The sequence below is a fragment of the Lolium perenne genome, chromosome 5, assembly GCF_019359855.2.
Source record: "Lolium perenne isolate Kyuss_39 chromosome 5, Kyuss_2.0, whole genome shotgun sequence".
NCBI lineage: Eukaryota > Viridiplantae > Streptophyta > Magnoliopsida > Poales > Poaceae > Lolium > Lolium perenne.
In genome coordinates this window covers 163350459-163372606 of record NC_067248.2, presented here as the reverse complement: position 1 = coordinate 163372606, position 22148 = coordinate 163350459, and the positions used below count along the sequence as shown (strand labels likewise).

The window sequence follows — 22148 nt, the reverse complement described above, 5'->3', positions numbered from 1 at the left end:
GCCAGTTTAGTGAGGCTAAATGGACAATAAGAGTACGAAAATTTGGCATGAAGTGACATTAGTTTTTGGACATTTGGTTCGCATATATGAACACTATATGAAAGAACATTTCAAGTTAAATCCATTACCGAATAACAAGTTAATTTTGGGATCATGTAAAGTCACACACGCTACCCGCACGCGGACTGTCACGATGGCCTTGTACTTATAGGCAAGGGTGAGAGGAGAGAGAGGTAGAAGATGAGGTGTAGCTTGTTGGAGTTGAGGAGGGAGAGAGATCCGTGACAACCCAGTGCATGCTCCAATGATTGGCCATAGCATCTCTCACGTGGATTGCTCTTCTCTCATCGATAGAAAAGAAAATAAATGAGAGATGAAAACAGAGTCACTAAACACAGCAGGCACACCAGCCGTCTAGAGTGCCATGAATGGATCGATGACCTACAAGCCCCATCCGCCTCCTCGGAATTAGGAAGATTAATAATTTCCTACTTAATCCTCATGCATGCATGCACACACCCGGCCTTTACTTGCAATCCTTCAGTATGGCTAACCTAACAAAGGTAATCAGTTATGGTCGGTTTGGTTCCACCTTGCAAAATACAATGCATGTGTTCACTTCTTTTGCAGACTCTGCCAATCAATCCTCTCTAAAATTGAAAAGTCATGACAAGCCTTCAGCTGATCTTGTTCTGCTTTTACAGACTATGTATTCATCTTCTTTCATTACAAATTTGCTAATTGACAAACGTTTTGTTACATGTTTATACTTAGCCCGGGAATACCAAAAATCCTAGTTCACCTAACATTAGCCGTTCCACACAAAAAAATCTAACATTAGCCCTTAGCTGCCACGTCCATTCAAGGGATCATATAGCAAAAAATACTATCATTGGAGGCCACCGATTGATAGATTCTAGTATTGCGTATTTTGTGCTGAGCCCAGCTCAGACCGATCAATATAATCAGATTTCATGGTTTTCCCTTCTATCGCTTGATAGATTCTAGTATTGCGTTTCTTTCTTGAAACAGAGGATTTTGTGCTGAACCCAGCTCGGACCGATCGATACAATCAGACTTCGCGGTTTTCCCTTCTATCGTTTACCCTAAAGTTAGCTGACTTGCTATGCTACCTTTTTATGACTGTACGTACTGATACAATGATTCTGGTTCAAATAAAACCAGGAAAAATTGCCAATTTAGTCAAGCTAACTGGACAGTAAGAGTATCCAAAAATTTGGCATGACCTCACATTATTTCATTGGAATTTTGGTGCGCATATAAAAAAATCATTTAATGTTAAGTGAAATACAGCACAACACGACACTACTCACAAATTCAATTACAGAAAAATTGCAAGTCACGAATGAAGGAACTGAAGGAACGATACAATTTCACTGCTGCATGTTACAAAAACTGAAGCAGTTCTACAGAAACAAAAGCAGCAGCTGAACCACAGCCACGGTCACCGGAACCGAACGATAATATCAGAACCAAAGCAGCTGCAGACAAGCAACAACACATCTGGGCTGCGTCACGTCGTCATTGCTGCCTCATCATCCCCATGTTCTCAACTTGAACACAACAAAAACATGAACGTCCACACCAAGCTCCTTTAAAACAGCAAGAGCAACTTCTCTGTAGGTTGCAAGTTGCCTCCTCGACCAACATTGCGACTGCCCCTCTCCGCCATGTGTTGTATGCTGCTTTCTGGCGACCAAGACCATGCCGCCTGGCTTCCTCCCTCCATCAGCTGCATCACCTACATACACAAATCAAATGAATGAATGCACAGATAGAGAAAACATCAACTAAAACCCTGGATGGATTGCAAATATAGACAAAACAATCACTAAGACCAACTTCAAACTGTCAAACCAAAGAGTCTCAAAGGATTGCAATTTTGTAACTTTAAACCAAACCACTAACTCCATAAATCTTGCCTAGTCAAATAGCAATAGCCAGTGGCACAATATTCACAATCTAGACCTAGGTTGCCTTGCATGCATTTTATAGAAGCAAAATTAGCATTAGACTGAAACACAAACATGAAAACATAAACACTGAAGAAATGAACTTCGGAGAAAATCTGACAACAAACAAATCAAAACAGTCTCAGTAAATAAGATGTTTTAGCCAAAGAGTCAGCACCTCCATCTGATCAGTTTAACCTATGAGCAGTCAACACAAAGTGAAAACTCAACCCATAGTCTCCCAAATGGAAAAGTAAAATACACTGTTTATCCTGGATAAGCAGAAGAAATAGAGATCTATGTGGACTACGTGTGTCATGTTTTGATGCAGAGAGGATGTCCTAGACACAAGCACAAATCTCACGTTCACATAGTTTCAAAATCTACTCAAAACCGTACCAGTTTACAATTTCATGGCCTATCACACTTGAAAAAACTCATGTGAATACATAGTATGGTAAAACACTAGACAGAGGTTTCTGCAACAAATGACCTGGGGCAAATATTGAGGATTTACAAGTCTGCACTGTTTGTGCTGTTGATGTCGACGTGCTTAAGGTCACCCTTGAGCTCCTGGTTTCCATTCTCCAGTTCAAAGAAGCCTGAAATATTCAACATGATAAATCTTGTGAATTCTCTTTCAAATTTTTAAAAACTCTTCTAAATACAAAGAAAGTATGGTAAGAAGGCTACTTTCAAGGCAAGATGAAAATCTTATGAATTCACTTTCAGAGTTTCAAAAACTCTTGTGAATACAAAGAAAGTATGGTAAATAGCTACTTGCAAGGCAGATACCAAGTACACAAGAATATTCAAGATAAATTAATTCCTAAAGTTTCTTCTATGAGTTTCTTCTACTACTCAGATCAAGCTTGTTCACGCCAACAACTTAACTATGTATGCACAGAATACATGAGTTAGGACCTAAGAAATACATTCATAAGGATCTCAAGTATATAGCATGTTCATTGGTCCCATGTGACATCAAGATAAAGAAAATTATTTGCAACTTCAAACACTGTGAATGGATGGGCAAAGGTATTAACCCATCATTTTCCTCATAAGGATAAACACAAGAATCACAAGCAAAGCAAATCAGGGGCATTCTCACAAGGGATGTACCTGCTACCGGTTTAGGGCTGCTACATGACCACTCCTAGTCTGGTTGAAGGTAACATGGGACTGGATTCGATTTGAACTCCATATTGGCTTCCAAAGCATCGAGCTCTGCATTTTTCAGCAAACAAAATGAGAAAATCTAAAGGATAATTATCTTTGTAAATTGCAACAGATCCATACCGCAAGAGCATTTATGGGATTATAGCTAGAGTGATATACGCTGGTGAGTAAATTCAAATGCAAATCTATATCCAACAGTTGTTCACAATACTAGCGACTAAATCCAACAGTGGTTCCAGGTTGGGGTGCAGTGCAAGGAAATTGGGTGTCTCGGTGATATATCTCACCTTTTTTGCGGCCTTGTTCCCAAAATGAGGCACTGTGCAGATGAGGCAGATCTTGCCGCCCCTGGCTTCGAGGCTGAAGCTGCCCTCGCCAGCCTTGTAGAGGTCCCTGGAGTGGTGGATGGCAGCAGCATCAGCTTGCTCACTGATCCAGCAGCAGCAGTCGTGGACGAGGGCCACAACCATGCAACAGCTAGACAAATGGAAGAGTAGCATCAAGTTAAATCATCAATCCATAAAATAGAATATGTATACATTAACAAGACTGCTTATTGTCAAGTTTAAAAGACGTACTAAGAATTTTAAGATAAGAAAGTAGAAAGTTGCTTTGATGTATGACAGTAGCAGTAACATTTTCACATGCAACAATACACCAATTAAGTTGGTTCTAATAATCTCACATAATCAACCACAGCTTGATTTTTTTGCTTAGCAACAAGGTAGCTAAAATCCTAGAGCTTGATCCCTTAGCAACCCAACAAATTGAAAAACTTCTTACAACTTAGAGCTAGGTCCAATACCATAACAGGTTCCAGTTCAAATATTATGTGGTTGTGCCACAACAATTAAACATGGTGAATTAATACACCGACACCCAGATTGCCTAAACCTTACAGCAGGAGAGAAATCACAATTAATTTGTACACAAATACCAAAAAAACAAATTAAATTATACCAGCTGTACAAGCATTAGATTTACACACGAGAACTAACTAAGAAAATCTCTTAGTTTCTCACATGCATCACATCTACACAATAACAAACTATCAGTCTACTTATTTCTGAAAACAAAGTTGCAGCTAGCGATGAATCAGAAGAGGAATGCAACCTAACATCAGATTAAAGCATCAACCTGTTGAAGTTAATAAGAGAATTGTCTCAGGCTTTCCACTAGACCGTACTTTTGGTTGCATTGGCTAGTGCATGAAGCTTGGCAAAACCATCTTGTGGAAAAAGAACTAAAAGCTTTTTACCCAACTATTTCTACATGCACCAGTCCACTCCTACCACATAGGACCCACAAACTACGGTTCTGCTATAGGATAGTCACCGTCACGGAAGATTGTCGGAGCAGCAATGGCCCCACCAATTAGCCTGAAAAATTGGCAGATGGCGCCACACCGAATGGATGAGGAATGCAGAGGGAAGGTCACAAGTCAAAGCTGGAGTAGCACACTCGCAGAATTGATCTCGCTCCAGCAATAGTGCAGCACCAGGCATTGATTTTCAAATGGTAAGGTGGAGTGCAACTCAAGTCAAAGTCATATTTTTTTCTTTCCGGAAAAGGATCGATATGGAGGACAATGTATGTCACGTGCATGGCAATGGACTGGCATGACACACATATACACACCAGCTACCTATAATGACACTTGCAATTAATGCAATTGAGCTTGGAAGGAAATACTGATCTTCCCAACATATGGCCTCACAAAATGAGAAAAAAAAATGCAAAATAAGGAATGGTGTTTTTTTGTGATATTGTTTTCCATATTTGGCAAATACTGAGCTTCCCAATATATGGTCTCACAATAAATATCCCTCCAGAAGTGGTACCAGGAACTTACCAAACACCTAGAAAGTCGAAGACGGCCACCCAATAGTCATGAATAAGACATCAGCATCCTATGCTCCCTCATAAGACATCAGCATCCTATGCTCCCTTTAAGACATCAGCATCCTATGCTCCCTTGCTTCAATAACTTACAGTTAGGAAACATCATATATCAGTGCAATGAAATGTCATAACATTGTGAATTAAACCAATAGAACTGAGTTCAAAGCAAGAATGGATAAAAGCAAAAAATCTAAGCCTCTAATTATAACATCGAGATGATACTTCTAATCATAGAAGAGCTTGCAGTCTAGCTTGCTTTTTTTTAGATCAGCAGTCTAGCTTGCTATTCTTACAAAGCAGAGCTCACATAAGCAAGCACATAGTCATGAAGTCCGCCACTTAGAAAAAAACCATTCGTGTAGATACCAGATGCATGTATAGATACCAATTGCTCACATATGCATCTGTACGTACTAATTGCTCAACTACACAAGGATAACCAGTTCACTGTTGCACAGCACATACACAGGAGCAGATTCAGAGATAAATCTAAAATGTAAACAGAGAAAACCAGTACCATAAGAAATATATTACCCTCACCAAAGATAATATTTATACACGCATAGGTGGTAGCAACACCCAGATCATGCCATGATCTAGCAATAAAATATCAAGACCAATACCAACCAGTGGTATTCAAAACCAAATAACAAGAAGTTTAGGACTATCAACAAAAAATCACATAGAAACTACAGTGACCATATGATCATATGTGAAAGTCTTAGGGAAAAAACTTAGAAACTACAGTGAGCATCTGATCATCATCACCATCAATCAAATAAGGGTCGTCGTCTCAAGCGCCGGAGCATGGTAAAGCCAAGGCACGATGGTTCACATGGGAGACAGAGATCCAAGTGGTAAACCAGTAGCTCACCGAAGAGGTCGTCCACGAGGATGGGCATCACCAACACCGCGGTTGCGGCATGGTGAGCTCATGACGCTCACTAGGACCTTCCGTTGACCTTCGCCATCATGTTGGCTATGATGGGACCCACCTGCAGGTTGTCTTGGTGCTTGGCCAAGTTGTTTGGGATGCTCATCACTGCCGAGACGTAATGTCAACCCAATCCTGCCCCAGAACACCCTGAAACATCAACAATATACTACTCATCAACATAGTGTACAGAATTACTACTACACTGTCGATGCAATAATAGGGCAACTATTTTCATGAAAAAAATCAAGTTATCATAAATAGCAACATTCCAGCTGCAATAACATTTGCATATAGACAAGGTGCTGATTAACTACAACTGCATGGCTAACCATTTCATGGCAAGATAAGCAAAGAATGCTATTATGCACTGAAATGCTCAACCAATGCTATTATGCACTGAAATGCTCGACCAATCCTCCAAGTTCACAGCCGTCCATTTAAATAGGCCATGAAGTAGCAATTATGTGCTTCTGAACTAGCATCTACTTCGAACAGACTTAAATTTGTGCAGATTCTTTCACAATCTTCAGTATTTTCACAATCCAATGCCCTGTTTTAATTTAAAAAAAGGCCAGGACAGGAGGATCATTAGACACAGAACCTACGCAGCACCTTCAAATCCCAAAATGAACTTTTGAAGCATCCAATGTGCTCAAAGTACGGTGTTAGGAGGCTACTGCCTAGCATATCTGAATAGTTGAACTGCTACCGTCCTTGGAGAAAAAAAGTCACTTAATAAACCAATCTAAAAAGGTGATTGCACCCATGTAATAATTATATAAACGCCTCATGAATCCACAAACAGAAGCTCTCAGGTTCCAATCATACGACACTAAAAGCTACGCAAGATCGTATTTTTTTACACTCGGTCAGAGTCCTGCAACTCCGTGCGGTCTAAGGATTGAAAAGACGATATGTCTCACCTTTTATTGCGGCCTTGTTTCCTTAGCAACACAGCAAAATGAAATTCTTAAACCTTTGAGCTAGGTCCAATTCAAATATTATGTGGCTGTGCCACAGCTATTAAACATGGTGAATTAAACAACGACACCGTATTGCTTAAACCTTACAAAGAGAATAGAAATCACAATTAATTTGCACACAAATACCAAACAAACAAATCAAATTACTAAACGCAATTATTCTAGTTCTACAAGCATTATATTTACACACGAAAACTAACTAAGAAAATTGCTTTCTTTCTCACACGCGTCAGATCTACACAATAACTAATACCGGTCTACTTATTTCTGAAAACAAAGTTGCAGCTAGCGATTGAACCCAGAAGAGGAACACCACCTTGTTGACAAGGCTAGATCTAAGCATCAACCTGTTCAAGTGTATAAGCGTACAGTTCAGGCTTTTGGTTGCATTAGCTAGTGCAGGAAGCTTGACACAACCGTCGTCTAGAAATAGAACTAAAAGCTTTTTACCCAACTACTACTACGGGCACCAGTCGACTCCTGCCACGTGGGACCCACAAAGTACCAATTAGCATGACAAATTGGCAGGTGGTGCAAACACCGAACGGATGGGGAGTGCAGAGGGAGGGTCACACAAGTCAAAGCTGGGGTAGCACACTGGCAGAAAAGATCTCGCTCTAGCAATAATGCAATATCAGGCCTTGCATTCGTAATGGTACGGTGGAATGCAACTGATGTCAAAGTCATATATTTTTCTTTCAGTAAAAGGATCGATATAGTATGTGTTATATGCTGGACAATGTTGTCTATCATGTGCATGTCAATGGACTAGCATATCATGCATATATGCACCAGCTACCTATAGTAGCACTTGCAAATAATGCAATTGAGCTTGGAAGGAAGGGTATTGGTTTGTGATATTGTTTTTCATATTCAAGAAATATTGATATTCCCAACATATGGTCTCAAAACGAATATCCCTCTAGGAATAGTACCAAAGTTGAACAAGGCTAACCCTACAATCATGAATTAGGCATGAATTAGAAGGAAAAGAGTTCAAAGCAAAGAATGGATAAAAGTAAAGCTCTAAGCCTGTGATTATATCATCGAGATGATACTTCTAATCATAGAAAAGCTTGCAGGCTAGCTTGCTATTCTTACAAAACATAGCTCACATAAGCACCCACATAGTCATGAAGCCCGCCACTTTATAAAGAAACAGTCATGTAGATACTAGATGCATGTATCGATACCAATTTCTCACATATGCATGTGTAGATACTAATTGTTCAACTACACAAGAATAACCAGTTCGCTGTTGCACAACACATACACAGGAGTAGATTCGGATCAAGAGAAATACCAGATAAATCTATGAGGTAAAAAAGAGAACACAAGTACCATAAAGAATATCTAAACCTCGCCAGCATAATATTTATATACACAGATAGGTGACAACAACACCTAGGTCATGCCAAGATCTAGCAATAAAAGATCAAGACCACACAATACCAACAACTGGTATTCGAAACCAAATAACAACATTAGCAGTATAACACAAAATAATCAACTACATTAGCTTAGAAGGACCTCTAATAACCTGGCACATATGCGAAAGTCTTAGGGAAAAAACTTAGAAACTACAGTGAGCATATGATCATCATCACCATCAATCAAATAAGGGTCATCGTCCGAAGCGCCGGAGCATGGTAAAGCCAAGGCACGATGGTTCACATGGGAGACAGAGATCCAAGTGGTAAACCAGTAGCTCACCTAAGAGGTCGTCCACGAGGATGAGCGTCACCGCCACCACGGTTGCAGCATGGTGAGCTCATGACATTCACTAGGACCCGCCGTTGACCGTCGCCATGATCTTGGCTATGATGGGAGCCAGTGCTTGGCCAAGTTAGTTGGGATGGTCATCACTGCCGAGACGCAAAGTCACCACCTCGGCTTCTCCCCTGCCCCAGAACACCCTGAAACATCAAGAATATACTACTCAGCATCATAGTGTACATAATTAGTACTCCCTCCGTTCATCAATACAAGGCCATTATCAAAAATACATTTTTCATCTATACAGGACCACTAACACTAATCGAGAAAAAGTAATTAGCTTTTTGTCTCGTCGGATGGTATTTATTAATGCGAACATTGTATGCAGCCATAGAGAAATAGCCACCACTTGAAGTATATTTAATTAGCAAGGAACCCGAGAGTATTTCTACATAAATAATCGTGTGGCTTTATTTTCTTGGTACTGCAATATGGGTTTGTGGCCTTGTATATAAGAGCAGAGGAATTACTAAGTTGTTGATGCAAGAAAAAGCGCAACTATTTTCGGGAAAATTCAAGTCACCCCAAATAGCCGCATTTAAGCTGCAATAACATTTGCATAAATATTAGACAAGGTGCTGATTAACCTAAAATTTCATGGCATGATAAGCAAAGAATCTAGCCAAACTACATTACAACGAACATTGCATTTCACAATGTCTTGAACGATTCACCATGATTATTGTGTAGATTTTACATGCTAACTATCCAATAAAACAAGGAATTGATAACGTGTTTTGCATTTTAGGGGGGAAAATCCATCCTTTTTAATAAGCAGCAGATCATCTCTAACAAGTGCAATCAAAAACATTATAGACAACAAAAACCTCTAAATAAGAACTAAAGCTCCAGGCATTAAATATTATCTGGTTTAAGGTTGACATTAATTAAGTCACCCAAACGAAACACACAAGCCTCGAGCCAACATTCTCGCCAACACACAGCCCACAAGTTAACTAGAAAGACTTATCTTTCTAAAACATTCAACCACCTCAAGACAACACCCAGCAAACAACCCAGCCAAGACAAAGAAAATCCGCTCGGCATATAAAAAATAAACCGGTTTAAACTTTCCGACCTGGTCGAGCTCGAAATTTTGAGAGCTTGGCTTATAATATCATAAGTAGAACCAAATACAGTAAAATTGTAAAATGCACCCGGATAAATGTACAGAATCATGGATTCGAAGTAGAAAAGGTCAGGACAATTATTCATGTACCTATAGTAAATTTGCTCTCTTTGATTTTCATCAGCATCATCATCAGAAAAGAGACCTACCAATATCAATGTTCCCCCACACCCTGTATTCCTCCACATTGTGTGATATCAAGACTAATTTATACACAAGTGCTAATTCATGTCTTGCACTATGGCTTGTGCTTTGAAAGGGCAGCTACTTGGTGTGATACGAAAGTCTCTGTTATGAGCGTCCAACATGGTAAATGGAGCCGATGGATAGTTACGAATTCTAGTCATCATATTACGGTGGGGTTAGACACATGAACGGTACAGCCAATGCTTCAGCAGCTGGGTATGCTGTTTGATTTCAGAAGGGCATAGGTCGAGAAGGAACCTATGAAACAAGTCGACGCTTGTGAATGTTATAAGCAGGAGTTGTCCGCAACAAATTTGTGGCGCATTAAGGTAAAACACAGTGAGAACCTCTCCATGACAAACCTTTCTAATGCAGTCTATTGCCCCTCTCCATATACATTAACGAACACCTTCATAGGTAACGTTTCAGAGGGACAGATTCATTTTAAATGAGTCATCCGTTTAGTTGCTAGTACTGGAAAGATATAGTAAGATTTTAGATGCCATTGATGGCACAAGACAAATTTTGATTTGGTGAAACAGATTTCCATCTACTGTCTATGCACAATCAAATTTAACAGGAAAAATACAAGTTTTAGCAAAACAGATGAAGGAGATGGACCTCAATGGGCAGCTGCAGGTTCCGGAGGTTGTCGGTAGCAGCATGAAGGAGTTGTGGAAGGCAGCAATAGGTCGGGGACGTCGCCGGCGCCGGCAGCAACAGTTCCGTACAGGCGACCACCATCTCTTCTTCATGCAGCGTGGCGAGCTCCTCCCGCCTGCCGCAGCCAACGCCCAAGCTTCTTGTCCCCAACAGCAGCCTACAGGTGGTGCTCAGCATTAAATTTCGAGATGACAAGTCAATATTAATTCGTAGTACTATAAGAAAAATCATGAACAAATAATGTTTTCAGGGTGCATGGGATTTTATGATAGCTTTCTTCAGGAGTATTTCTTGGCAGAGATATGCTCAAAAGCATCACTGCAGAACACTTGATTGATTTTATTTAGTTCACTTTTTAGATCTCTGTTCATCAAACAATAAGCATGGCCTTAATTGCTGGCTTCCCTAAATTCAACTAAAAGTATTTAATCAAAGAAAATCTTAAGTATATAAGCTATAATGGGTATAAGTTGCAGTGCTAACATTGCATAATTCGAATTCTGCATTAGGAGTGAAGTTTAGACTAAAGGAAGAATAAATCACAGGAGTCATGATTTTGGATGTAATTGATGGCACACAACAAATTTTGATTTAGAAAATCAGATTTCCATCTACTGCGTATGCACACATTCACTTTAACAGGAAAATTATATAATTCTTAGCAAGAAAAGATGAAGGAGTTGAACCTCATAGGGCAGCTACGGGTTGGGGAGGTTGTCGGCAGCAGCGCGCATGACGGAGTTGTGGATGGCAGCAACAGCTCGGGGACGTCGCCGGCGCCGGCAACAACAGTTCCGGACAGGCGACCACCGTCTCTTCTGCGGCGCGGCGAGCTCCTCCCGCCGGCCGCGGCTGTCGCCCAAGGTGCTTGTCCCCAACATCCACCAGGACGACGGGTGCATCTCCGCCCCTCCCCTGGCCCTTGGCTCGCTCGCCACAACGACGAGCGCAACCATGGCGTCCCTCAGGCTCGGGTCCGCCCATGGGCGCGTCCATCTTCTGTGGAGTGGCCATTGTGCCTTCCGCTGCCGGCAGGACGCCGTCTCTTCGCCGCATCGATCCCCTCCTCCTGGTAGGGGGGTGGAAAGGATTTTTGGTGGCCGGCGTGAAGGGGATTGAGTGGCCAGCCTGGATGGGATTGGGTGGGTGGGTGCGCCGGTGAGCGGCGGTGCTGGGTTGCCGGCGGGGAGCAGCAGCGTGCGGCGGCGGCGATGCGTTTGGGTGGGTGGGATCGCTGGGGGGGCAGGGAGGAGGCGAAGCAAGCGAGAGGAAATGTTGGGTGGGTGCGTGCATTTTGTGTTCTTCGTCGCATCGACTCCTGCAGTGAGGATTTAGCGCTCACGTAGTAATCACGTTGGATTTAGCACTCCAAATTTCGTTTCCCGATGTACTACTCGAATCAATATTTCGTCTCCGGAGTGGTCAGTCCACAAGTAAAAGATCATTTGGCTCCAAAGATCTCGGGTAGACGGCTAGCAACGTCAGGGTCGTGCACCCGACCTTCCCCTGCTATACTTTGCTCCTCACGAGATCGTCGTAGAACCATGTCCAGACGTTGGTGACTTGGGGTCTTGGTCACCGCATCACCTTGGGCCAACAATACTTGATGCGGTGTTGTCGGTGGGTGCTGCCTCTGCTCCCCCTTCACGATCTCGTAGCGGTGGCCGGCTTCGGATTCTTGGTGGGATATCGGCGAAAGCCATGCACTACAGCCTACAGGTGACAATGTCGTCTTCTACGCCATCTTCCTTCTTGGAGGCGCCACCAAATGTCTCTCCTTTCTCGTAGCTGGATCATGTCTCTGTGCTCAACTTGCCCTCTTCTCCGATGGGGTAAGGTTCTCTGCATCTTCTACACAGCCACGCCATATTCACCTTCCTTGAGCTTGTCGCCACCGTTGTCTCCCTGGCTACTTTTACATGGTGTTTTGCCCGGTTTGGGTAGCCTCCTATATACCCAGGGGCGGTTTCTTAGGCCGACGTCATGCTGCGGGCGATGCCACCGATTTCTTCCTTAGGCCTTGGGTGCAATGTGGCGTAGGATAGGTGTTAAGGTTGTGTCTTTTGGGGTCGTGGTTGGGCATAATGTTGGCAAGGCCTCGACCAGTGTGGGTGATGGCGACGCCCTTGGGCGTCGCTCTCCTCCTTGTAGGCGTCTCCATCAAGCCCTCCTCCTTTAGTATCTCGAGGCATGAAGACAATTATGCTCTACCGGCCTTGGGTGTGCTCTGCTTTGGCATGGGTGTCTGTTGGTTCGGGTCAGTTTCGGCGCCGCGCTCTTCCAACAGAGGATTGCGCTTCCATCGACGAGTTCAAGCTCTCTGTCTAGTGTAGCTTGCTTTCCCTCCTCTCTGTTGTTTCTTTATTGTCTTATAAGCTGGTAACCCCAACAATTCGTTGCTTTCTTTTTTCCTTTTGTTGGTGCTATCGTTGTACTCCTGACTGGTTTATGGTATTGTTAATTCAAAGTTGGTCTTTCGTGTCTTATGTTTAAAAAAATCGTTGTAGAACCAGAGATCCCGGCGTCGTTGGGCCACGACAACTTCACTCTTAGGGTTTTTTGGAGTATCCTCTTATCATGAGTGAAATTTACGGCGTCAGCGGCCAAGGCAACGCATATCTCGACGGCTCATGAAGTTGTGTGTGCAAGATAGCCTAATTTGCGTGTTTTTGGCAAGCGTACCTAGTTTATGCTAGCTAGCAAGCCAAGACCGTTCAAAAAATCCATGCAGCTATACGTGAGAGTGACAGAGATCATGCTCCTAGGTACGTGTTTGTGCTGGCCTAGCCGGAATGCATGCATGTGTACGCCTAGGTCCACGAGTTTGACCGTTAGCTAGCACCTTTTACCTATCAACATTTCTATCTAAGAGCATCTCCAGTCGCGTCCCCCAAAGCGTCCTCTAAAGGGATTTGGGGGACGCCGGCAAAAAAAAAGTCTCAGTCGTATGTCCCAAAGGCCGCTTCGCTCCGGACGTCCCTCAAATATTGTCCGGCGTCCATAGCCCATCCCATGTATATAGTCTCCATTAGGGACGCCGGACACGACTTTTACACTTGTTTTTTGTTTGGAGATCGCGTTTGGGGAACGTGGCTAGGAAAGGGACCTCCTTCAAACGAAAATTTCGTCCAGACGTCCCCCAAACGACTAATCCGGCGCTATTACCAGACGTCGTTTGGGGGATGCGACTGGAGATGCTCTAATATCTACACTCAGTCAAAAAATAAAGCTAGCTTAGTTTTGCATATATATGATCATAACTATAAATAGAAAAACTACATACAAAATTAAATAGTAAGTCGTGAATTGCACACATTATAATATCCATCAACAAAACCTGAAAATCAAAGGACTCCAAAAATTCCAAGCAACGGCTCATGAGCTCTCTCTCTCCCTCCCTCCCTCCCTCTCTCATATCACAACGATAAATATTACGCCGCCATCATCGTGGTCACCTGTCGGACTCGATGATCGCCACTGCCGCTTGGACTAAGCTGGAGGAAGCTCTAACGTGGCCATGGGTGGTGGAGTCCAATGGTTGGGACTAATGCGGGGTGGCACCGGTGAGGAAACTCCGAGGCAGTTGCGACTTTGTGGGCGGTGACTCCCCAACACCGTGAAGTGTATCGATCATCAAATTCTTGTGTGTGAAGCAACTGCACTTCACAATTATTTATTGGCTTTTCCTCTTTACACCGCCCAAATAAACCTATGTTAATACCCCATGCAAATGGGGGAGGATTCGTGACTCCTTCCTCGCACGGTCTCGGGTGAAACCTTATACTATGTCATCTGCCCCTAGTTTTACTTCAAAAGTGGCTGTTCCATATGATGTTTCTCTTTTTGTGTGTGTTATGATCGATAGGTCATATGAACATGACGAATCACAAAAAGAGACGATGTTCTTAAAAGAGTCGGGTCGGTGGCCTCAAAGTGGGAGTTTTGTAGTACAAGTCCAAATTCAAAGTTACGACTCATGAGGTTGATCGGAATGGTGGTTCAGCTATTTAGTTTATATTTATACCATCTCGCAAATGCTTAAGGTTATATTCTTATGAAATTAACTAATGCAAGGATAAAACGGTTAAATATCTCTCAAGGTTTCCTAGAAATATAATTATTTTTCAATGAGAGTATTTATCCTATACTATTTTTTAGTTTTAGGTTCAGTACAAGCACATTCGAATATGCAACCGGTCAATATCCTATCCGATCCGAATTTGAGAGAGAAATATGGTAAAGGAGATGATATGAGCAAAATATGACATGTTTACACCCCTACATGTAGCGCGTCGTCGACTTGGTAGGCCTTGCACCATCATCAAGCCACGGTTGCTTCCCTCGAGGTGTGCCCTATAATCATCCTCTGGATTGTCACGCCTCGACATGATTTATGTAATTTTTGGAGATAACAATTTTCCATTGTTTCGGCGTTGGGTGGCTTGATTTTATTATACTACCTTTGTCCATAAAAGGGAGTTAAAATTGTGTCTAAATTCGATGTATGTAGACACTTTTTTAGTGTATAGGTACCTCTGAATTTGGACAAACATTCAACACCCTTTAATGGACGAAGGGAGTACTACAAATGCGTGTCAACAAATGTGCTTTGATTATTCATTATTTGATCTTCGAAGTAGTAGTACTCCGTATACTACGTGAGTAGATGAATCAATAAAGTTCTATTTGCCCGCAAAAAAAAGTTCTATTTAAAATTGAGAGATAGTACCCTGTTGGAAAAAGCGGAGACTGAGGTGAGAGGTGAGCCAAGAAAAAGAAGAAAAAAGGTGGTACGATAGAGATGTGTGCGAATTTGTTTTCACGGAAGATGCATAGGCGGCGAGACCTTCCTTATTCGTTGGTGCAGCCATCAACAAATTAATTATTACGTGCGCGCCAGCGGCCACACGCAGGCCGGGAGGTGGCTTTTGGATATTTGTGTGTGCACCCGTGAAAATGTAGGTTCATTTTTTAAAGTGTGGTCCTAATTTATGGCTAGCTAGTAATGCATCCAACCTAGTGTCTCCCCATATTTACTACTCAACTCAATTTTTCGACTTCCGCGTGATCAGCCCACAAGTAAGACTACTCATCATTTGGAACCTAATTAATACTAGCACTAGCATGTTGCAAAAACGAGGTAGAAATTCATGGGCAATGCATGCATAATTGCATACACTGGTGGAAAAAAGGGCTTTGGTCGCGGTTGGCAACTGCCATTAGTCGCGGTGGCCCAACCGCGACCAAAGCAGCGCGACTAAAGGCCCCCCCTTTAGTCGCGGTTCCTTACGAACCGCGACTAAAGGCCCGTCCACGTGGGCCGCAGGCGAGCGCCAGGGCGGAGGACCTTTAGTCGCGGTTCTTCTGGCCAACCGCGACTAAAGGCCTCCGCAGGGTTTAGGGTTTTAGCCCCCCTCCCCCTAAATCTGGTTTCTTTTTAATTTGTATTGTTTTATTTCTTTTGGGTTTTAATTTTGAAGGAGTTTCACATATTCTACGGTACTGTATACATACATGCATATGAATGTACAATTTCAAACAAATTTGAAATTAGAACCAAAAAGAATTCAAGAGGAATATACAATATATATTCAATATCGGATCACCATATACAATATATATTCAATATCGGATGACCATATACAATTTTGAACAAGTTAGTTACAAATTCTGGTGCATATAAAGTTCTACGTCATCGTAATAGTGTTCTCCTCTAGGATCGATGACTTCCCTCGCCAACCATCCAGCTAGTTCCTCTTGAAGTGGTCGGAAGCGAGCTTCTGGACTAAGCGTCTTCCGGAGGTTATTCCTCAGGATGTTGTTCTCACACGTCTGGTCCCGCTCATTGCGTATCTCCGGATCCTCTCACAAACATAGTATCCACATAGATTGGTCCCCGGTGGCTGAGTATCCCCGATCGTCCGCACCGCCATTTTAAAAGATAGCTCTTTTTGAATTCACCGACCTTGGTATCTACGAACCGTCTCCAAACCCTACGAGGCAAAGAAAATTAAATAAGCAAGAGAGTTATTAATTAGTTACTTGATATTAGGAAATGATGAACGAAATAGGCCGATCGATATAGAGCGCAAATGAATGAAAATAATTACTTTTGCAACATTTTTCTCATGTCGCCCCAAAGCGCCGGATCCATATTCAGAGAGTCGTGGACGAGAACTGAGGAGGTCTGAACTTTAATTACCATAAGAATCCAGTGGAACCTGCGGACACGATACATGCACAGTCATGCATAACTCATCGATTAGCCACATACCATGCATGGAGTAAACAAAAGAGAATGTGCTCAAGACAGAAACACTCACCCAAAATGGTAAGGAAATAGAATATCACTTTTCTCGTTGCTGTTTTCTAATAAACCGCCACAGTCATCCTCCACGTCGGCGGGGTGGTGTTCTAACACATGTGAATTAACGATGTGTGGGTCAATGAACCCAACATCATGGATGTTCCTTATTCGCATTTCCCGCTTCTTCATTCTCGCATAATAGCGTACACAACAAGATAGTTAGGACAAGCAGGCAATGAACGAGATGGGGTAGAAATTAATAAATCACTTACGTAACGTAGCAACCGATGATAGATTTGTCGAGGTCGCGCAGATTGAACAGGCTGGAACAATTCACTCGTAGGAATTTGTACCCAGTAAGGTTTGAAGTGATGCTCCTATCGCCCTTCCGCATAGATATAGTCTTTGGCGTTTTTATGTTTTATGTAACCCTTGTACCAATTTAGCAGACCTAGCATTTGTCGAGGTAGATCCCCTTCCTGCGCAGCTCGACGAGAGGGCCATTCTTCACATATGTAAATACTACGTCCTTCATTGGCGCCTCATCAAGGCCTAGCAAAGGCACGAAGAGTGATACCTAACTCGGCCGCTTGTTCTCCGGCACTCGTTACGGTCAATCCAAAGCTGCCGCAGCTGCTATGATATCGGGGCATCCGGATCGGCGGCTTGCACTATGAGCGGGGCGATCGATTGTTTACTTTGTTCCCCGAGCTGGGCAACTTCTTTCCCCCTTTCTAATTTTGACTCGGCCTCGTCCTTCACGGCTTTCTTCTCCGCCAACTCTTTCCTGTTCTTGAACGCGAGTGCTTGCCTACGAAGTTCACGTAAATAGTCGTCAGCAGATTCTTCGCGGCTTGGGACGGTGTGTTCAAAAATGACTTAGCCCACCGCTTTTCCTTGTCGAATATACCGGCTTGGGCTCGCCCTCTATTTTCCTCTTGACGCTCGCCTTCCATTTCTCTAAATCAGCAGCCGCGCCCGCCTCGACTTCCTCGGCACTACTTTCCCAAGGCCTCGTGGGGAGAGGCTTCGTGATACCTCCGGTACCTTTGTTTTCTTAGGTACGTAAGGGTCCGGGTTAATAACCCAGGACTGCTTTCGCTTCTTCGCCGGAGGTGGATTGGGGCGGTACGGTGTCTCGATCACCCGCCGGACGAGGACTGGGGGCGGCGGCGTGGGCTGACGTGAATGAGGTGTATTAGGTGAAGCACCACCGCCACCGTCACCGCCACCGCCACCGTCACCGCCACCGCCACCGCCACCGTCACCGCCACCGCCACCACCACCACCGTACGGGGTGGACTTGTTGGCGCCGCCCGGAAACTTGATAAATTTCTTCTGCCATAGAATGAACTCGGCGCTTGACATCTCCAAGTCTTTTCACCCCTTCAGTGTAGCAATGTCAATGTCCAGGTTCTCAAACCCTTGGACTATCTCCTCCACCGTCACACGAGCATAGCCATCTTGAATGGGGTTGTTGTGGTGGAGTGCTCCAGTGGTAAAGCACCGCCGATGGCTACCTTCATGGACATGTTCCCGATAGGATAATACAGATGACATGCTTTCATCTCCTTTATATCGTCCACGGGTAGCGAGGAGGCTCCGGTGCAGTAATTTCGACCACCGCAGGCTCCGGTGCGGTAATTTCTATCGTCGGTGCACCAGCCGGTGAGGCCTCCGTGGAAGCCACGCTGCTTCTTCTCTGCTGGCTTCCGAGATCCATTGGATGATCTTCAGCATGCTGCGCCCGAGCTGCATCTCTTTCGCGACTAGTACACTCACGGTTTTCTTCATCACATCCATTTCCGTTACCAACTTCGCCACAACATCTGCATCCCGATCCATCTTTCTCTTACGGCTTCTGTAACCGTACGGGTCATCGTTCCGGGGGAACCCTATTTTCCACGGAATGGGCCCCATGCCTCGTATACGTCCTCCGTGTTCAGGATTCCCGAGGGCTTTTGTCGGGCGTCGTTCTCTCCGTTGAACCTGATCCTCCCCTCTTGAGCCTCCCTCATTGCCTCAATAAGCTTTTGGGTGGGTGTAATTATTTTGCCCCGATAAACACACTCCCCTGTCTCCGGTTCAGCGATCCCCCATGCCCGTACCACCAGCTTTTGGCCCTTGGGTCCCATCCCTCCGTACTGGACGGATTCCTCGCGCCCTCGGCTCGTTCTCCATCTTCTCCCACTTAGGCTGCCAAAAGCGATACCCTCCTGGCCCCATTTTATGATTGTACTCCTTCTTGGCCGCATTTTCCTTATTTTTTTTCGATAGTTCAAGGAACTGCTCCGATTTCTTTTGCTTCACAAATTCTGGCCAATCATGTTGCAGTTTCTCATATTGTCCTATGAAATCCGGAGTCTTGCCCTGGTTGACAAAGTCATGGGCTAGATTTTGCTTGTATTTCCGGAATGCGTTGGCCATCCTAGAAAGAGCGAACTGTTTGACTAGCTTGCGCCTCTCCTTGTTTTCCGCAATCTTGTTACCCTCCTCATCGTATTTGCGGTATTCCGGAGGTAGAACGAAATGTTCCATAAGCTTGTTGAAGCAATCTTTTTTTTCTCTCTTATCGACAAAAGTGAAACCAACACGTGCCTTCTTTGGCTCATTCCACTCCTGGCGGGTGATCGAGACGTTGTCTCTAACAACGGCTCCGCATTGGCTGACAAACTTGGTGGCGTTCTTGCTGGGCTCCAGCGGCCTGCCGGTTTCTTCGTCGACAACATCGATGGTGCATGTTTCTCCTGCTTTCATCGTCTTGGTTGCGCCACGCTTTGACGACGTACTCGATTTTTTCGACGATCCGGCCGAGGGCTAAAATAAGAAAGAGAGTCGCGCGCGTTAGTACACACACATTTATTCAAATCGCTTAGTTGTATCACCGTACGCTCAATATGTATATATATATACCTCGGCGCCGGAGGTGGTTGCTACTTCCAATTGAAGATCGTCGTTTATCGACGTTCCTTCGGCACCATCTTGTCGACCATGCCCTTCATCTTCACCCTCAAGGTTCAGTATAAGAAGAGATATCATCTTCTTCTTCTCCGGTCAAGACAAATGGAATATCGCCTTTTATGATGCCGAACATATGGTCTTCAGCGTCCGGATCATAGTTGTCCAGAATCGGGTCAGCTCTATCGTCCGCCATATGTCGATCCACGAAAACATGTAGTCAAAACAAATTAATTGTGTATATGCCAGCATTATCACATCTCTTCTACATATAAAGAGAGAGGCGACGAGGGAGGCGAGAGGGGGACGCGTATTAGCGGTGGCGGTGGCGGTGGCGAAAGGGCGGTGGCGGTGACAAAAATACCGCGCGTATACGGAGGGGGCGACGAGGGCCTCGCCGCCCCCTCCGTATACACGCGGGGTCGGTGGCGAAAGGGCGGTGGCGAAAGGGGGGCGGTGGCGGTGGTGTTGTCAAAATTTTCGTTTCCATATTCGTTTCCGGGGTTTCCGATTTTTTTTTCGATTCCGTCAAGATAGGGGGGCGGTGGCGGTGGCGGTGGTGTTAGCTCACATCAAGTTTTACTTTTTTTTGAGACATAATTTTTAAGTCATATTTTAGTTTTTTAAAGTCAAATTTTAGTTTTTTTTTAACACAATCTTTTTTAAGTCACATTTTAGTTTTTTTACACAATCTTTTTTAAGTCACATTTTAATTTTTTTTACACAATCTTTTTAAGTCAATTATAGTTTACAATTTTTATTAACAAAAACAAAAAAAACAAAAAAAAAACAAGAGAGGCAGGGGCGCCTGTGGCGCGCCCCGCTCTCTCTCGCTCCCGCGGCGCGCGCGCGGTACGGGTGTGGGCGGCGCGGTTAGGGTACGTGGGCGGCGCCGGCGGAAGGGTGGAGCGCGGCGGCGGAGGTGTGCGGTGGCGCGCGCGTGTGGTGTGTGGCGGCGTCTCGGTGTGCGGCGGCGCAGTGAGCTAAGCAGCCCGCGGCGGCGGGAGACGGAGGTCGCGCGCGCGGCCGGCGCGGAGAGACGTCGACGACATACGGGGCGGGGCGGCGTGGTCTTCGCGGGAGGCGGCGGCGCGTGTGGGCGTCGCGTCGAGGAGGCGTCGGCTGCCGAGGCGCGGCAGAGCGTCACAGAATCGGCGGAGGAAGAAGAACCGCGCGCCGTTCGGCCGCGCGATATTTATAGCGAGAGGGCTTTAGTCGCGGTTGGGGTCACCAACCGCGACTAAAGGGTGGCCTTTAGTCGCGGTTGGTGACCCCAACCGCGACTAAAGCCTTTTTTCGCCCCTTTTGTGGTTCCCGCGGAAAATGACCTTTAGTCGCGGTTGGTGACCCCAACCGCGACTAAAGGCCTTTTTCAAAATTCTTTTCATTTCAAAATCTTAAAAATACAAATAATATATCAAAAAATTCAGAAAAATAAAACTAATTCATTTCAAAATCTAAAAAATACAAATAATATATAAAAAAATTCAGAAAAATAAAACTAATTCATTTCAAAATCTTAAAAATACAAATAATATATCAAAAAATTCAGAAAAATAAAATTAATTCATTTCAAAATCTTAAAAATACAAATAATATATCAAAAAATTCAGAAAAATAAAACTAATTCATTTCAAAATCTTAAAAATACAAATAATATATCAAAAAATTCAGAAAAATAAAACTAATTCATTTCAAAATCTGAAAAATACAAATAATATATCAAAAAATTCAGAAAAATAAAACTAATTCATTTCTAAATCTTAAAAATACAAATAATATATCAAAAAATTCAGAAAAATAAAACTAATTCATTTCAAAATCTCAAAAATACAAATAATGTATCAAAAAAATCAGAAAAATAAAACTAATTCATTTCAAAATGTTTAAAATACATATAATATATCAAAAAATTCATAAAAAGAAAACTAATTCAATTCAAAATTTTAAAAATACAAATTATCAAAAATTCATAAAAATAAAACTAATTCAATTCAAAAGTTCGTTGGCCCCCTCTTCCCGCCTCTTTCCGCCGACCCCCTCTTCCCTCCTCGTCTTCCCGCCATTTCTTCCCTGTCTTCCCGCCTCTTTCTTCCCGCCAATTGTTTCCCGCCAATTTCTTTCGGCCTCTTTCTTCCCGCCAATTTTTTCCCGC

The 22148-nt window shown here is 43.6% G+C and overlaps 2 long non-coding RNA genes across 3 annotated transcripts; both read right to left on the bottom strand.

The window, feature by feature from the left end:
* Positions 1-1267: 1267 nt before the first annotated feature.
* Positions 1268-3211, bottom strand: LOC139831317 (uncharacterized). Of its 2 annotated transcripts, XR_011746023.1 has the most exons (3): positions 3096-3211; positions 2467-2575; positions 1268-1762 (listed from the first exon to the last, which is right to left on the bottom strand). It is a non-coding gene; the product is annotated as an uncharacterized lncRNA (long non-coding RNA). The 2 variants fall into 2 exon arrangements; XR_011746022.1 differs by having other exon boundaries at positions 1268-2575.
* Positions 3212-5010: 1799 nt separating this feature from the next.
* Positions 5011-10881, bottom strand: LOC127300460 (uncharacterized). Its single transcript, XR_011746021.1, has 3 exons — positions 10687-10881; positions 8688-8890; positions 5011-5139 (listed from the first exon to the last, which is right to left on the bottom strand). It is a non-coding gene; the product is annotated as an uncharacterized lncRNA (long non-coding RNA).
* Between the last annotated feature and the right edge of the window lie 11267 nt (positions 10882-22148).